Raw genomic sequence first — 7,230 nt, forward strand, 5'->3', positions numbered from 1 at the left:
GGTTGTAGGAGGTGTCCGTGGGGCGCCCGTGGAGCTTGTCCGCGGCCGGGCCCCTGGTCTGCTCCGCCTGCCGCCTCGCCACTCCGGGAGAAGAGAAGGGAAAGAAAAAGGGGGAGGGGTTAAAAAAAAAAACACTAGGAGAGCCCTATGGAGCTCCTGCCGTAGTCGGCAGGATTCGAACCTGCGCGGGGAGACCCCAATGGATTTCTAGTCCATCGCCTTAACCACTCGGCCACGACTACGCATGCTGAAGTCTCTCTTCCCGCCGTACTAGGTGTAAGCACCTGGGTAGAGCCGCTCCCCTCAGCCCAGAGCGGGCCGCGGGGGCACGCTGGGGCCGCCGTCAGGGACACTTCGGGGAAACCTTCCGGGCTGTGAGGGTTACGCTTTGGTACTTTGGGCTTGTCTCCTCACGGAGCGCAGTCAAAGACATAACATCCTTCATGTAATACAGTTCAGTATCCTGTAGAGTGTGCTTAGAGCAAAAAGTAGTGGTTATGCTTCACCAAGTCCCACAGCAGAAGCCTGTTTTTTTGGGTAGGTTAGAAACACCTGCTGAGAAAATGCCCCTAGCCCCCAAAACACAGCACTATCCCCCACAGCGTTTGAGGAACTCAGGCCGGGCTCTGGCACCAACGGGACGTTGGCAGTACTGGGCCGGTTCTGGCCAGTTCCAGCCGGTTCTGTCCGGTTCCAGCCGAGGCACTGAGGGGAGCAGCTGTGGCTCAGTGCCGCCTCCCACCTGGCTCTGCGGTTTGTGGGGCTGCATGTCACAGCAGTACAACAGGCCTTCCGTGACGAACAGTTAACTTAAGCAAGCGGGATTGGTTTTTTTGTGCGTGTTCTTGAGCATTTTTGAGGAAAGTCCTATAAATCAGGGTATTGCCTATTGCCATGTTTAATAGATACAAGGGGTGCCAGTCTCCAGTCTTCCAGTGTGTGCTCCGGCCTCCTGTGCCTTCGGAGGCAAACGGGAGGTTCAGTGTCCCGAGGTGGGTGCACCGCCAGCGTTGTCAGTGCCTACGCTGAGGCAAACGGTGGAGGTGAAGGCTGTATATCAGTGTATTTGATTAGAAACCTCAGGAAGCAATTTGGAGAGGGAGAGGTCCCATTAAACAAAACGTTGCCATCTCCTCAGGTCAGCTGAGACGTGAAGCTCGGTGCTTGCACCCCACCGTTGCCAAGAGCATTCAAAATCTGTCAGCCCGTGATGAAGTGGGGGCTGCAGTCCTTAACAGCTCCAAGCAAAGCCTCTCGGTTACAAGGTGTTTTACAATCCTCCTGGTATTCCAAGTAATGAGTTGCAAGCTCTGTTTGAATTCCCTCGTACTTAAGGTCTTATTTCATCGTTCCATTTTTCTCCCCACGCATCTCGGGGCTCTGTTAATACCCCAGCCCGTATCGTGGCAGTGCTGCTGGGGGAGGTGTGTTGGGTAGAACGGCCGTGAGCCTTCCCTGGGTTGATGTGATGGAAGAAACTAAATAGGGTTGATGCTGCTCCAGCTCTTTTAAGTGGTCCCTTGTTCAGGACTCGGTGTCATGTAGGTAAATTCAATCCAGAAGAAGTGGATTTTTTGGTGGAATTTTTACATTCATCTCTCGCAGCTGTGGAGAGTTTAAACTAATCACAATTCTCCCTGGTATGCTATCATCTCTGTAATTTGAAAAAGGATCAGGAGCCCACAGGCTTGGAAAATCTTGAAGGAACTCTTGTCCTGAGATACATCATCACATGTGGAAAAGACCACTTGCTGCATCATCTTAAAGGAGCTTAAGAATGCCGAAATCCGGTATCGTTCTGGCATTCTTTCAAATGGCCTTAGAAATCTGAGTACATTTTCTTTTGACTGCAAAACAGCTTCTTTCCCTTTCCATCAATCCTGTGGCTGTCAATGTGTCTGCTGCAAGGTGCCAAAAATGTATGGAGTGTCTATGGGATAACAGTGCCAAAGTCAGGGGTGCCTCAAGGCCTTCTCCCATGAATGCGCAGCAACATTTGCTCAGTTGGAAAGCATTTGAAACCAAAAAGAAAAAGGCACAGATCTTTAAAAATTCCTTAAACTGCAAAGATTGTTTTTGTGCAGATTGCTGCCTGCTGTTTAGATCCTTGTTGTTCAAAATTTCTGAAAGGCCTGATGCAATCAAAGAGACTTACTGGGTCAAATTGATTCCAGACCAGTCCCTGGAATCACACTGAGGTGGATCTGGCATACTGGGCCTTCAGCTACGCTGCGCCCAGGAGAAGGAGTTGAGGTCACGCCTTAAATTTTGCCCTCTCTTAGAAAATGAGTGAGTGCAAATCATGTCTTTGCTCTGACTGCTTTGGGCTTATATTGGCGCAGACAGAAAGGTTACTGCCTGCTGAGGGCTGGAAAAGTGCAGAATGACCACTTTGTCTGATGATGCTGGTTTTTTTTTTTTTTTTATACTTTCTCAGTGTCTCCTTAGGAATTGAGGACAGAAAGCTGGAAAGCCGTCCTGGCTGGAAACCATCATGTTCTCTAATCCTTAAACTACTGCAAGCTTTCTCAGCAGCGTTGATAAAACTGGGTTTTGCTACCACAGTGATGAGGACAAAAAGCTTTCTGAGGCAGGATGTTAATTTGCATCCTGTTTTCTCCATGAACCAGAGAGGGCCTTAACTGACGTCGACCAGAGCTTTCTCCAGCCCTCTATTCTGAATGATGAGCTCTCCGGGGCTCGGGCGGTGAGCGTCTGGCAGAGCCAGGGAATACCACAGCTGTCATTTCCCAGTGCTACCCACTGCCAGACAGGAGGGAAACAAATGCAGGGAGGCACTCTTCTTCTTGATGCGGTAACGGCATGTTTCAGCCCTTTCTGCCTTCGCATCTTGCCCCAGAAGATGTGATGGAGGTAGCACAGTGACGGCCTCTCACCAAGGTGTTCTGCTGCCTCCAGCAAATGTAGAACCAGTTCAACTTCTTGCTCCCAGTGACAGGATATTGGTCTAATCCCATTCCTGGTCATACTGCAGTATAATACCACTTTGAGTGACACCACACTTATTTTCCAGTAGTGGTACAATGCATCAACATGAGCAAATTCAGGCTGAATGTAGATTCTTGGCCATAACGTAACCACTAGCAGGAATTTCTGTGGATGAAATTATTCTGTGTGAAGATATCATATTGGGAGACAACTTCTTGAAAGACCGCTTGGCAGCAAAACCAGCAGTGTGTGCAAGATTCCTCATACAACATTATTCGTTTGTGATGCTGAGAGACTGCCTTGGATCAGAGGACAGTTTAAGCTGGAGGCCAGCTCAGCCTTGGACTTCACTGCTGATACTTTCATCAGAGGTGCCAGCTCAGAGGGTGGATTTCCAGTTTGGTTTTCTGGCACAGCTGCCTCACCCGTGTTTGACTGGCATCAGGACTGGAACAACTTCCTGCTGCTTTCAACCTTCCCTCAATCATTGCAGGGTTAGGGTATGTGAGCACCTGCTACCCGGTCCCTGGGCTACCTTGCAAAGGAAGATATTCCTGGGAAGAGCAGGTAAGTGGCCGCAGTGACAGCCTGCGCCCTTGCGATCAGGGGTAAACATACTTCTGGATGTTTGTAGCCACACGTGCTCGTTTTCAAACCGGTGCGACGTTGTGGTGCTTACCAAGAGAAGCAGAAGTTTTTCGGGACAGTATGCAAAGCAAAAAAACCCCAACTTTTCTAGTTGCCTTTTAATGAACCTGGCATAGTCCTGAATACTGCTTATAGCCATGACATTTCCATCTCCATGAGGGCATAACAAACATTGTAAGGTCCTTGCTGGAAAAAAATCTGTTAGCTTGTAAGGCTGCGTATCGAGAAGGTCACACTTCCAAATCCATGATAATTATGTGTAACTGGAAATAAAAAGGGTGTTGCCAGGCACTGTGTGGCTTTACTGCACCTGCATTCTCTGGCACCAAGGGTGTCTGTCCCTGTGAAGTAGGGAAGAGGGAGGCACACAGTGATAAAGCAGGTTAATGCAAAGGAAACAACTCATCACAAGGAAAAAATGTTTCCACTTAAAAGATAGAAAAAATAATTAGTAGTAAATATAAAATAATTGGCCTGGCAGGAAGGACCTGAGGTGTGGAACATGAGTAGTAAAGTAAGGAGCAAGCCTCCAGCAGAGAGGTCCAGGGGCTATTGTGGAAAAATCCTTCCCACTTGCTGCCCGTTGCACAGCTGTGGTGAGACACAAACAACATGTAAGACCATCCTAGCTGAGGGACACAGGAGCTGAAACCAAAGCAGCGATAGTCTTACATCACCCTTGCCAAGGCTGGAAAATATTTTTCAGGGATGATTCCCAGTGAGCTGGGAATAACTAGCCCGTCAGCTGTGGGGTTGTGGCGTGAGTATGCGTGTGAGGGGGAAGGTTGCTGCTTGTGTGACCTCCACGCTGGTATCCCACTCCTCGGCAGACTTTTCTTCCCTGGGCCGCAGGGTGCTGCATCTCAGAGGGAGTTGGAGATGGCAGTTGATGGGTTTGGTGTTCTCACACATCCGGTTCCAGATACGCTTCTGTGTTGTGTTGCATAGCAGTTGCCTGGTTTCCTTTTCTTGGTACAAGGATTCCATCTAGTGAAAACGTGTGTTGGGCGGAATCACACCTGTAACATGAATGCTGTTTGCACGTGTGATTTTGTGGAGGCTACAGTTAAATTGGCTTAGAAGAACATTGGGAGGAACAATGTCTTGTGCAGGTGAAAGCTTCCTTATGAAACCTCTCTCTAGAAGCTCAATAAATGCTAAAAGGAGATCTTCGTGTCTGTAGGTCACTAACGAGGTTTTCATTTGGACTTTATGAAATAAGGAGAGTTTTTTTTTCCCAGTGTAGTTAGTAACAGTGCAGTTTTCAGAAAGAGGAATGATTAAGGGCAAAGGGAAAATTAAAAGCTAGAACCCCACTGATTTCAGTGGGGATGGGATTTCACATAGAAGGTGAAAATCCAGTCCATCTCATTGCAAATACCTGTTCCTTGCTTGAGGCCATGAGCTGGTAGCTCTCCTTCCAGCTCCAAGTCGCATCTCCCAGCAGAGGGCATTGCAGGGTGACATTACTGCTTTTTAGGACAAGCTGGCAGAATGTAAACTGAACTTCAAGGGGTTGTTTGACTGGTCTAAATTTTATTTTAATGACCTCCACTGGGAGAGTAGATTATCAGTCATTTAAAACCAGAAGATGCTGCTAGCGAACTCTGTAGTTGGAAGATAAAAGGAATTTTTTCCTTCCACTGTAAAAACCCCTAATTCCTAAAAGAGAACTAATGCCAGAAAACATTTGTTCTTCAGTGTCTCTGTCACACAATTTATTTTCCAGTTTTATGTGACACTGGGGGCTGAATTGCCAAGGCTCGTTTCAGGCTGAGATCCTCCTGACTTTCTGTAAAAAATAATAAACTGTTCCCTATAAAAACAAAATGCAGAATTAAAGTAAAAATTATGTGAGCCACGAGGAGAAGTGAGAAACTTCATAACTTGTGGTAGATGGGAATGACAACCATAATTTCAAACAGTGGGTGTAAGAAAGGAGATTTTTAAAAAGGCAGGGGTGAGCTATCAAACCAAGACGGCACAGGGTACCCAGGTACCCATGGGCAGTGCACAGCCTTCAGTGCCAGGTTTCTGTCTCTCCTGCCACCTCTGCTCCAGGCCCCGCAGCCCCCCACGTTACACACCAGGAGCACCTCCAGGAGACAGATAGGGATGTAGCTACCCCACAGGGCGGATGAAGTGTCCTCTGACCCTGTCCCCACATCCTGGCCAAGCCTGTCCCCTAAAGGTAGTGCCAATCCATTCCCTGGAGGCGTTGGTTCTTCTGTACATGATCAGGGAGACTCCACAACACAGGCATCCCATTAGGTTTATGCAGGCAGTGTTTAGTCCAGCTTATTGTGTGGCCACCCAGCAAATTGAGTAGGCACATGCCTTGGGAGAGGGGAGTGAGGGGCCGAGGGGAGAAGGAGAAGCTGAGAGGTATGTGGAGCAACAGTATTTTTTCTTATAATTTGTTCTTTGGGAGGTCACCAGAGGATTCAGTAGCTTTGGGTGTCAGAACTATAATTGTAGTTTTCAGGTGGGGAAACTGAGGCACGTGGGAGGTTGTCTTCTGCCTGGGCTCATCAGGTACAACCAAGACAGAAGTGCTGAGAGCACTCCCATCTCTCCTGTTGCTGAAGTCTCAGCATAGTACGCTGTACACTCGCGGGGCTGTACCATGTTTATGGGCTGCAGTGAGAAACACTTGCAGACTTAAAAAAGCGCAGGTGGGCAAGAGTTAAAAAGCAAATTCTGCCACCTTGATTTTTGATAGCGTTCTCACTCAGGTTAGTTTACAGTGTTAAAACCAAAGGGACTTGAACAGAGCAAAGGTCCTGAATTTGAATTTCAATGAACGATACTGAGGGACTGGTTGGGGTATTTTATAAACACCCTAAAAACACCTAATAGGCATTCTGCTCCGGAGGACTTGAAAGGACCGTAACCTTTCCTACAGTTTAACAACACATTTCTCCATAAAACTAACTTGAGAGAAATTCCCTGCATTCCCATGCTGAACACTTAGCAGTCTTTTCAAACATATGATATAGCAGTAAATATAGCTTATAACCATAAAATTAAGGTTATGTGGACTTGTAACATTTTATTTTATGCTAGCTCTGTGGGCCACTAGCAAATTCTACAGGGGTTACTGTCCTGAAGTCTGCAACGAATTACAGGAGTAAAGGAAGAGGAAACAAAACGCGAAACAGAAAACAACCCTCAATCTTTAAACAGATTGAGTGTTTGAGGGGAGAAGAAGGGCAAACAAAGGGAAGAGGAATCCACCATCAAATTCACAACTCCTCATGCTTCACAGTTTCAAATTCTTTTAACATAGTTCTTTGCGCTGTACAGGGAACTCGCTGGCTTACGTGGCTGTTGCCGCACTCGTGGGATGTTTAATGGCTAGAGGACAACTCAAACAAGGGTGATAGATCTTGTAGGTAACGAGCAGTGTTTTCTTGGAACACTACCAATGAGATTCTGGCAACCTGCACCAGGTGAACCCCAAATGTCATGCAAAATTTAGATGATTTTTGCTGTGGTGTACTAAAAATATTGGTTTCTGTGTAGCTGTGTCCTTGCGAACTGTATTATGGATTGTGAAGTTACAGAGCCCCTGGCTTCTATGGAAAACGTGCACTGCTTTTATTATGTGGTTTTACAGTGCCTAGAAAACCT

General features: G+C 47.2%; 1 non-coding gene across 1 annotated transcript; it reads right to left on the reverse strand.

The window, feature by feature from the left end:
- Positions 1-160: 160 nt before the first annotated feature.
- Positions 161-242, reverse strand: TRNAS-AGA. The gene has a single exon. It is a non-coding gene; the product is annotated as a tRNA-Ser (tRNA).
- Between the last annotated feature and the right edge of the window lie 6,988 nt (positions 243-7,230).

The sequence above is a fragment of the Eurypyga helias genome, unplaced genomic scaffold (genome assembly GCF_000690775.1).
Source record: "Eurypyga helias isolate BGI_N326 unplaced genomic scaffold, ASM69077v1 scaffold37315, whole genome shotgun sequence".
Classification (NCBI taxonomy): domain Eukaryota; kingdom Metazoa; phylum Chordata; class Aves; order Eurypygiformes; family Eurypygidae; genus Eurypyga; species Eurypyga helias.